The following is an 11,701-nucleotide window of genomic DNA, read 5'->3' on the forward strand; positions in this document are numbered from 1 at the left end:
GTTCTACACTTGGCAGATATTTTTCAATATGGCCTCAAATTTGGCCGAAGTTCAAAAACGTCAAAAAAGTGACAATTATGACTTGGATTAAAAAAAAAAACATCATCATCAAATTTCATTAAAATTTGCCTGAATAATCCTCAATACTCGATAATATTAGGGTACCGAAAAAGTGTTGCATTATATTGTTTTAAAGTACGAAAATGTATACATAACTGAGTTCATGATTTCAATCCCTACGATTGCTCAGTATTTTCTCTTAGGATGCGCTATCGTGAGAAGCTGGATTTAGTATTGTCTTTTTGTGGGTAACATTTATACACTACAGTTGCTGAGTTCATAAGTGTGATTTTTAAGTGTATTTTTTTTCTCTTACAATCAGAGGTCTAAAGCTCCTATTCGCTTTCGTACTCTTTTAACAGTGGGACTTAACTTACTGTAAGCATATTTGAGAACGTTATTTTGGAGTGACGTGTGGTTAGTGGTCGTGTATGCAAACATTTAATGCACCCGTCTCTACTCTCAAGATGCCTCTAACGAGCTGCCGCCGCTCCATGGATGAACCGCGCTTGGCAGCCGCTCCTATAGCTATATAACGCCCGGCGCGACCCTGAATTTCATAGCACCATGTGTGCCGCCACCGCACCGAGGCTTTAGCCGCCGCTATCATCTTTCCATCGCAACGCACCGAACGCCTGGCAGTTATACCTCAGCCTTGGACCTTCGACCGAGACAGGCCCGATGAGCGGACGTTGTTCGGATCTCGAGTTTCGCGCGTCGTTTTGCAGGCCTGGTAGAGGGTGGGGTCGTTTTCTGTACTCACGTGGTTTCTCTGCGCTCGAGGGCTCCCACGACAAGCATACTTGGTATCTCAGTCTCAGCTCGTACGCCAAACCGAACCAGTGTCAGTGTCGACGGCGGGCAGCCTGTGTTAAAAATCTATCCATCTGTCCATCTCCTTTTTTTTGGAAAAGCAGCCCTGGACCCTGCATCCGTCACCTGCTCCTCTGCCCCACGATAATCTTCGGAAGCGGTGAGCTTTTGCATTCATGAAGAGATTTCCGCGGCGAACGTTTTGTGCCGACTACTCAAAAAGGCACATAGAGAGAATTGAAAAAGGACGTAATTTTCGCAGTGTAAAGACCCTCAATGTCGCTGCTCTCAAAAAAGTCCTACTTCCAGAAGAAGCTCTCCGAGTACGAGAAAGTGACTTCATCTGTCAGAATTGTTACCGTTGGTTCAAGGAAGACATAGATAATATGCAGGCAGAGTCGACCGAAACATTCGAAGAATTCCGCCCTGGAGAAGAAATTGTAGAAAATTTAAACTCCAGTGTCAGCCTTACCTCCGAAATCTCGCCCCTAAAGCCACCTAGCGCTCTAAAAAAACGCCTCAGACTTTGCTATGCAAAGCGAAAGCAGGAAGAGGTGGCCAGAGCTGTGGTGACGAAAATACGATCAGGGATACAGGCAGCATATAATATCCCAGAGACTTCGCGTGCGCCGCAAGAAAAGTCTGCGCAATGCAGCAGGTGGGAAGACAGCCTACATGCTGCCTACAATAGGTGTACGTCTTTTCAAGAGCGCTGCCAGCTGCTGACACTGCTACCACGCAACCTAACTGTGATATATGTGCAGGAAGTTATTCCAGAGGCAACGAGGTACGTTATTCAAAAATCGAAGAAGATGGTGGATGAAGAAGGCGTATGGTCAACACAGGAGCGATATACAAGATGTAAGCTACAACACGAAGACATTACCACCGTTTTAGAATACTACACCATGGATGAACTCGATTGCTCTAGACAGACACCGAACAAAAAGGATGTTGTGAGAATCGAAAAGGAGGGAGAGAAGGAATGGGTACCTAAACGGTTCATGACGCGGTCCTTGCGAGAAGCATTCCGCCTCTACAAGCAAGCTCACCCTGCCTCCCAGGTTGGCCTCACAAAATTCATATCCTTGCGTCCTAAATGGGTGAAATGCTCGCCACAGTGGCAAGTGTGTGTTTTGTAGGGGTTGAAGGACGGACTCCGGGATGAAAACCCAAACTTGGGAGGGATTTATTCTACATTATGTACAGGGAGGTGAGCGTCAATTAACAGTTGTACAGTCATTACGGGCCGGCAGCAACTCGGACGCTGCGGCCCGCGGCAAGAAGTTCGAGAGAGGTGAATCAGGGAATCAGGGAATGTCCCAGAATGCTCAGGTCTCTCTGGAAGGCTTCTTATAAACCCTTCGAGCACTGTAAGTCACGTCATGTTTGACCAATGGGAGAGTCCGCTCCGATGACGCCACTTTCAGCCAATGGTAGGCGCCCGTGTCGCGGTGTCACACCTGGCGGCTCTCTGCGGTCTTGCCTCGCAGACTGGCAATGCACTTCTAACGAGGAGAAGGGGAGGGCTGCTCATGCTCCATTGTCCGAGGCCCACCTGCTAATCCCGGCGGCGCACGAACTTGTTGGCACGTGAACTTGTTGCCTTAAACTTGTTTGCTCGGCCGCTCCTCTGGAATGTGCTTTCCTGCTTCGGCATTCCTCAATTAGCTGTGCTGCGACTCGAAGTGGTTTGGGGAACTCGAAGTAATCGCAGGAAACAGCTCCATATCTAACAGCTCGTCCTCGCCCCGGTTGTTCTGAATGGCCGGTGAACTCAATTCGCTGGCCATGAGGAACGCTGAAAGAAGCTGCAGGGTACTGGGGTCGAGCCTCGTTTGACAACCCTCGGGATCCTGGGCCCTGGAGAACATACGTCAAACAAACCAAACAACACAGCGCTGCACCAGGCGTAAGCGCAGGCTCTTCACCCCTGACTCGCCAGGCTATTACTGAGTCAAAATCAACCCTGATCTTTTAGTTCCCCAATTTTGACAAAGCAGTTCCAACCACCCTTCCAAACAGCTATCCATTTCTCCTCGAATGCCGGCAAGACCAGAGTACTATTGTTGTTGCAAAACAAAAGGGTCGTTGACGATGCAAACAACAAATGAAAACAGCCGAACATACTTAAGTGGCCTGACTACACGAACATCATGTTTCCACTATATCGCAGTGGCCTACTTATCGCACGTAATGGTGCCACTGAACAATCTGGTCAACCTCACAAGCACGTAATCACAAGCGCACCAGCCTTGTGGTCACTAAACAGAAAGCGTACTTGCATTGTAGGCAAACTTTTCATTCACGCTTACTCACGTTTCTTTCCTGAAAGTCCTACAGGACACGTGACATAAACGAACAATTAAACTTGCGGGACTTACACACTCCGCAGAACTCTTAAAATAATGCGTCTTTTAATAACTCGTTCCACGCATACTTATCAGAGAAGTCAGAATACGGCTCTCCTATACACACACGAGCAACCCACTCATAAATCTGCTTCCTTCCGTCCACACAGGACATGCGCTAATGGAACTAAGAACGCTTCTCAGTGCAAATCATGCACTCACTCAAATCTACGCGCTTAACCTTACATAATTCAAAAACGCTTAAAAAGAAAGAAGGTTAAATAACACACACGCGCGTTACGATAGGCCTCTCAACAATAACCTTGACCCTCAGGTTACTCACACACGCACACACACAAAAAAAAGCCTATCTACTTATTAATGAGCATCTCGCGAGACTACAGGTTTACCTAAAACGCATCTTTCAAATCTCGAGCTTCTCGAACGAAAACACAAACAAACCTCATACGTTTACATATTGAAAGAAATCCTAGTCTCAAATCGCGAAAAACTTTCCGATGCTCAAAAATAAAAAACAAGACTTCATTTCAACGGAAGCGCTCCTGGCCTCCCTTTCCAAACGCTTATGTCTGACTCATACTCTGAGCCGTCCCTGAGCTGGTCGCGGCTTGAAAACTACTCTGGCTGCCGAGGAAACACAAAAGGGCTGATTCACTATCAGCTCCCCCAAGGCGTTACGGTCTCCTGCCAATTTGCGTCCTCGCGCCCCGCTTTCAACACAAACTCGATTGACCGCGTCGCTACTCCCCACCTGGTCTCGTCCTGCCACCTTGCGTTTCTTCGAACTGCACGCTGAGCTATGAAAAGAACTACGGAACGACGGGGAGTTTAACAGCCTCGTGCCCTTTGTCCGCGTCCGTGCAGAACATTCTTCGCGGTCCCCCTTTGACCGGTGGCTCGAACGTTTTCGATGCGTCAACATCGTCCGTGACGACCGCACCTTCTTCCTCGCGCCCTGCCCTTTTGGGTTTCTCGCCATCTTTGGCGGCGCTACATTAATTACCGTCTTTCGGTCTTTACCGCGCTTCTTTTTACAGCGCTTTCTCTTCGCACTCACTTTCATGTCGCCTTCTCGTGCCTCGTGCTGGCCGGTACACATTTCGTCGGCCCGGATCGGTCTCTTACCCGCACAGTCTGATTGATTTTCCTTTAAATCAACATTCTCTCTGCCTCGACTGGCCGACAGCTCAACCAACTCTGGCACAATGCAGCAGGCTTTACTCGAGTTATGCAACTCGCACTCTTGCGAACTGCCCTCTACTGCATTGCCCAGCGCACGCTGTGCATCGACACACAGCCCGTCGGTCTCGATCGCTGTCTCACGCGCACAGTCCGAATGATTAATAACTGAATCATCCCTCTCTAGGCTATCTAGACTGGCGGAGAGCCGCACCGATCCCTGAACAATGCAGTTGTAATCTCTTGAGCTACGCAGCTCGCAATCCTGAGAATTACCCTCAACTGCATCGCTCAGCTCGCACTTCACTTCTGCACGCACAACTGGCTCTACATGGGTGCTCGCGTCTGTCGGGTCAGTAGTACCCTTTTCTTCGCTAGCAACCTCGCTAACATTACCATCGACGCACACGCTCGGTAACTGTGCCAATTTGTTCGCAGCTGGCCTAGCTGTCTCCACAGTCATCTGTTGGCACAGCACCTCGTCGCTCTCACTCTGGCCATTAACGGCCTCTGTTGCCACTAAGGCATCGTTAGCAGCTAGCCTTTTCCCTTTTCCTATGAATCTGCAGCCAATCTCACAGGCACTACTCTTTTCGTCGGCTTCTGGCGAAAATCCGCTAGACACGTCCTCATTCTTTCGCCCTGTACTTCCTACAGAATTCTCAGACAGCCGTTGTCTCTGTGCCAATAACTGATCACAATGCTGTATCTCTTTGATCAGTGCTGCCTTCTCTCTCTCATACTTTTGCTCCCGCTCAAGCTTACGTTGATTCTCACGATCGTGAAGCTCACACCTAAGAGTAAGTTCTTGAAGCTCATGCTTCCGTTCATTCTCGCGTTCTTCACGCTTAAGCTCACTCCTAAGTTCACGACGCTCCCGCAAACGTACACGACGCTCTCGCTCCCGTGGTTCCTGTATCACCTCCCAAGCAAGCTCAATGCTTTTATCATCATTGCCACTATCATTAATCGCCTTTATGATAGCTGGCGTTTTCATCCGTTCGTCCGCCTCAACTCCCAAATCGTCGCACACCAACAACAAGTCTAACCTCGTCAACCTTCTAAGATTCATGGCAGCTGCCCCGACAGGTGGTTAAAACTGTTTTCCTTAATTAATTTGTGCAAACACACAATGCATCAAACTCCCGATTCCCAGAACTAACAAAATGAACACACAACTTTTGAGTCTGGCGAATCATAAGGAAAAAAACCACGCGCTCACTTACGGTTGCAGCACCCTGCCATCCGGTTCATTTGTCTGCTGTTCCCGGTTCCTCCGGACTCCCTGGGTCGAAGGCTCGCTCCTTCTTCGCTACTCCCAGTTTCTTCGGACCTCTTTCGACGAAGGCTCACTCTTCTTCGCTCTTCCCGGTTCCTTAGGGTCTCTCTCGACGAAGGTTGATCCGTAGCGCTGCCACCAGCTGATGCATTCGGAGGCGATCCTACCGCTGCCAACCAGATGTAGGGGTTGAAGGACGGACTCCGGGATGAAAACCCAAACTTGGGAGGGATTTATTCTACATTATGTACAGGGAGGTGAGCGTCAATTAACAGTTGTACAGTCATTACGGGCCGGCAGCAACTCGGACGCTGCGGCCCGCGGCAAGAAGTTCGAGAGAGGTGAATCAGGGAATCAGGGAATGTCCCAGAATGCTCAGGTCTCTCTGGAAGGCTTCTTATAAACCCTTCGAGCACTGTAAGTCACGTCATGTTTGACCAATGGGAGAGTCCGCTCCGATGACGCCACTTTCAGCCAATGGTAGGCGCCCGTGTCGCGGTGTCACACCTGGCGGCTCTCTGCGGTCTTGCCTCGCAGACTGGCAATGCACTTCTAACGAGGAGAAGGGGAGGGCTGCTCATGCTCCATTGTCCGAGGCCCACCTGCTAATCCCGGCGGCGCACGAACTTGTTGGCACGTGAACTTGTTGCCTTAAACTTGTTTGCTCGGCCGCTCCTCTGAAATGTGCTTTCCTGCTTCGGCATTCCTCAATTAGCTGTGCTGCGACTCGAAGTGGTTTGGGGAACTCGAAGTAATCGCAGGAAACAGCTCCATATCTAACAGTTTGCGTGTGCTGTGCAAACTTTCAGTTGTGCCTCGTGGGACTGCAGAACGCCTCCGGAAGGTCGCTTTCTCCCGATGATATGCAGAGTCTCTGCGTATGCCAGGAACCTACTGCGTCATGTTTCCTCAGGAATTGTGAGCACTGTCCACAAGATGGCATTTTCATATTGGAAAATTTTGATATGAGCAGCGAGGACGAGGTGTTGATTGCTTCATGAGAATACGGCGAGCTAGTTAAAAAAACTATGACCGCTTCATCATTTATGAGAGAATTTCTGAGAATGACCATGAAATGGATTCCCCACAACTATATCAGATCTGTGCAAGCAAAAGCAATTCATGAAGAAAAACAAAGCTGCGAGAGAGGTGCAATTGTTCTGCATTTTGATTTCGCCGAAAACTGGACAGTTGTGCTTCCAGACGCAGTACAAGCGTACCATTGGCAGAAAAAGCAGGTCACCGTGTTTACCTGCGTTGTCACGTCAAGAAAATCGACTCGGATCTACGCCGTTATTTCCGGCAATATGTCTCATGATTCAGCTCATGCATGTTTGGCTCTGTCAAAAATCAAAGCACACCTGGAAGACAACGCGCCAATCTACACCAAGATAACACATGTGAGCGACGGGGCTCCCGCTCACTTCAAGAATAAATATCAGTTTCATGAGCTACAACGCAGTGAATGTCAAGAGACGAAATAGATGTTTTCGGCCACTGGACACGGAAAAAATGCTTGCGACGGCATTGGTGGGCTTGTAAAACATCGAGCATCACACCACAACTTGCGGAAGCCTGCAAGTGAGGCCATACAAACAGCCAGCGGCTTTGTGGACGCAATTCAAGGAACGCTAAAGAATATCACCATTCTGGAGCTCCCACATAGGGAGCTTGCAGACTTTCGCGAAATGAAGAAGGAAGAATGGAAAACGGCAAAGAAAGTGCCTGGAGTTCAGACACTCCACATGTGGAAGTACGTTCGATCAAATGAAGGCAGTGCATCCTACGTGGCATCCACCGCTGCTTCGGAATGGAAGAGACTATGATATGCTTTGTGCTTCGGGCTGGACAATGTAATGTATGCATACCGAAGTCAACTGCTGCCGTTTATTTTTACAATTTTCTGAATTGCAATCAGCACATAAAGCGGCATGCCATTTGTAAATTGTGTCCCGATTAAAACTCCTGCTGATTAAAAACCTTGCAGATAAATTGTCCCCCTCAAACGACGACGTTTTGTCTCATGACAGTGGCCTGTCGAACCATTGAACACAGAGGTAAACAGATGCATGTGCGGAAACGTCGGCTTCAGAAACACATTAATATTTATTTTTATATATAAAAGCTTTTCTAAGAACCGATAAATGATCTAATACTTTTAAAGAATCGATTACATACCAGTGTAACTTACGATGATAAATTAGGCAATACAAAAAACGTTTGACCGCTGCCAGCCAGTTCTTGACACATCAGGTGAAATAGCGAATTTATTCCCATTTTGACGCATCAAGAATGCCGCTAACAAGCGAGTAGAAGCTCTACAAACATTGAGGATGGTTCGGATATTGTGGTAAATAAAATGTAACCAAGTTCAGTGAGTGCTAAAACAAATTTCTGAGAGTTACTACTTCTAAAAGGCAGTAATAAGCAACTCTAGATAACAAAAACATGAACTCAGTTTTGTATTAATTTTCATACTTTAAAACAATATAATGCAACACTTTTTTGGTACCCTAATATTATCGAGTATTGAGGATAATTCAGGCAAATTTTAATGAAATTCGATGATGATGTTTTTTTTAAAATCCAAGTCAAAATTGTCACTTTTTTGACGTTTTTGAACTTCGGCCAAATTTGAGGCCACATTGAAAAATATCTGTCAAGTGTAGAACTACAAAACTTGCCTAAAGTGAGTCTAAGTAGCTGGAAAATACTGAGAAAAAGATGAAGTGCGGATATCTTTAAGCATCTTGCCCTGAGGCTGCCCTGAAAAGTGCAATTCTTGCACCGAATAGCTCCGGAAGCGAAGTTTAGGATTTTTTATTTAGAAGATTGACACTGCCAAAAAATGTTTTTTTATTTGTTCGTATAGTACATGTTGCAAAGAGGTAACGGAAAAATACTTATGTGTGGAAAAAAATTATTGTGCATGCAGTGAGGCTCCAAACTTGCAACTTTGCGAAGTGGCAAAAACGACGTTCTCCACCTCTTGTGACATACGATTTTTTTTCCGAGAAAACTAGGAAGTTTCTTTCAAAACTAAGGTTCATTCCTTGGTGTGGACACATTTGCCCATAAGATATAAAAATTTCATTGAAAACAAAAAATGGTCATGGGACCTCGATTACCGTTGTTATCTGAACATGCCCATATATATATATATATATATATATATATATATAATAGAAAATAATAATGGAAATATATGTATCGTTATATATATAACGATAAACAATGGAAATTAAAGTGAATGGCAAAACAACTTGCCGCCCGTGGGAACCGAACCCACAACCTTCGCTTTTCGCGTGCGATGCTCTACCAATTAAGCTACCGCGGCGTTGTTTCCCCGTCCACTTTCTTGGGTATTTATGTGTCCTAGTACAACACTGGGAGTGTTAGCGAGCGCCATCACTCACAGACATTCGCGGCGGACGTGGAACGTCCTTTTTGCCGCAGGCGTCATGAGAACGTGAGCTTTTTGGGTGAAGGCAACTGGTCAATAAACCCACACTTCTTTTTCCATTTACTTTAATTTCCATTAATTTATCGTTACATTATTTCATTTATTAAGCACAAGTAATTTCCCCTATGTTGTATGGTGTCAGTGTTTGTTGGCTTCTCATGATATGAATCGGGCCCCTCGGTTAACCCCCATTCTTCTCGTTTATTACATAACGAGGGCTTCGAATCCGGCAACATTGATGCCTTCAGGTAGCATATGTGGGTTTATTGACCAATTGCCTTCACCCAAAAAGATCCCGTTCTCGTGACGCCTGCGGCAAAAAGGACGTTCCACGTCCGCCGCCAAGGTCTGTGAGTGATGGCGCTGGCTAACACTCCCAGGGTTCTACTAGGACACATAAATACCCAAGAAAGTGGACTGGGAAACAACGCCGCGGTAGCTGAATTGATAAAGCGTCGCATGCGAAATGCGAAGGTTGTGGGTTTGGTTCCCAGCTGCGGCAAGTTGTTTTTCCATTCACTTTAATTTCCAATAATTTATCGTTACATTATTTCATTTAATAAGCACAAGTAATTTCCCCTATATTGTCCTTGGTGCCAGTGGCCGTTGGCTTCTCATGATATGACTTATATATATATAGTTTTTTTGTGAGACCGAAAGTCCCCTCTGACGTTATATTAGTGGTTGCGTCATGTTGTGCATATACGCTAAGTGTTTTTTTTTAATGACCTGCCACAAAGAACCATGCTCACTGTCCGACAGCCGCTGAGCCAATTCGTATATTTAAGAAGCTGTGTTGATGCAGCTTTGCATTGCAGAGGCCGCCAAATTTAATGTCTTGTCATCGGTCATAAGAAAAGCGAGCATAATAAAGTAACGTGGCGCGAAAGGTCTTCACGAGTGGTTCAGGCAGAAATTGAACACTTTGAAATTGAGCCTTCAGGCCGAGCATTCACACGCGCCAGTGCGTTCCGACAGGTTGCGCAGTGCTTTGAAGAAGTGCGAGGCAGCAATTTTTGGGGTTGTTGCTTTTGCGCAACAAATGTTGACGGACGAATATATATAATGATGGAATATATACCAGCTATACAAAAGCGATGACGGCGGTTGATCACACGGGGTAAAACAGCAACCATCACAAACAGACGTTAGTGACAGTTCATCTGGCAGTTAGATCAGCTTCCGGCTAGAGGATGGTTCTGTGTTTTATTCTGGACTTAATGGACTCTATTAATGTGATTCTGATTTCATTATTCACTCTAATTTATTTTCGCTATTTATGCGGGTGCGCATGCAACGACCACTATTATGAGAGCAAGAGTACGTGGAGACCAGTGTGGAAGTCGCAAGAAGAAGACATATTGCGTAAGTATTAAATTAGCTTTACCAAAAAGCACATTTCAATACATGAAAAACGGATATGTTTGCAACACTAATGTATCGTTCATTATTGCTTTCTTCTTTTGTAGTTAGACTATCGAGAAAATAACTATTCAACGGGAAACAAAATTTATTCAAGTGGCTATTGCATTAGACCGTTCTCGTAATAGTCATCTGAACTGCGGAAAGAGTTAAGCAAAATTGTTCGCGAACGGCGTGTTAATTGTAAAAAAAAACTAAATTATGGCGTTTTACTTGCCAAAACCACTTCCTGATTATGAGGCACGCCATAGTGGAGGACTCCGGAAATTTCGACCACCTGAGGTTCTTTAACGTGCACCTAAATCTAAGTACACGGGTGTTTTCGCATTTCGCCCCCATCGAAATGCGGCCGCCGTGGCCGGGCTTCGATCCCGCGACCTCGTGCGCAGCAGCCTAACACCATAGCCACTGAGCAGCTCCGGCGGGTGGCGTGTTAATTGTAAACGGCCCTGTCGCAGCACAGCAAAAATCGTCAAACGATCAAAGCGCAGGCGACTCGTGGACTGTAGAGTATGGTATGGTATGGAGGACTTTGTTGGATCCTGAAGGTCAACCGTACGTTGACGCGGGCTGCTCCCACGTTGGGACTGTCAGGCCGAGCTCTTCAGCCACATCGCGGGCCTTCTGGACTGCCCGTAATTGGTCCGAGAGTGATTCATTGTGTAGCATTTGGCGCCACCATTCTTGTTCCTTGTCACGGTCTGTGAAGACCGCGGGGCACTGCCAAAGCATGTGGTCAAGAGTAATGATGCCATTGCACTTATTACAGTTGGTTTGAATTTTCCTCTCCGGATAGATCCTGTTAATAAAATATGGACTTGGGTATGTTCTTGTCTGTAGCAAACGTAATGTGACCGCTTGGGCTCTGCAAAGCTTACCGTGTGGCAATGGGTATTCCCTTCTGCTTAAATAATATTGCTTCCTGATTTCGTTATATGTTAATAATTGATCCCTGTGTTCCCCGGGTGAAATGTAAGTTGCTCGGTCTTGAAGAGCACGGCTAGAAAGTCCTCGTGCTGCTTCATTTGCCACCTCATTGAGGTTTCTCCGAGCTCCGTCCACCACTCCCAGATGTGCAGGAAACAAGCGGATTTCATTCCTCTGACTATTGAC

At 46.4% G+C, this 11,701-nt stretch overlaps 1 pseudogene; it reads left to right on the forward strand.

The window, feature by feature from the left end:
- Positions 1-6,668: 6,668 nt before the first annotated feature.
- LOC135908161 (uncharacterized) lies at positions 6,669-7,529 on the forward strand (annotated as a pseudogene).
- Positions 7,530-11,701: the final 4,172 nt, after the last annotated feature.

The sequence above is a fragment of the Dermacentor albipictus genome, chromosome 1, assembly GCF_038994185.2.
Source record: "Dermacentor albipictus isolate Rhodes 1998 colony chromosome 1, USDA_Dalb.pri_finalv2, whole genome shotgun sequence".
Lineage (NCBI taxonomy): Eukaryota > Metazoa > Arthropoda > Arachnida > Ixodida > Ixodidae > Dermacentor > Dermacentor albipictus.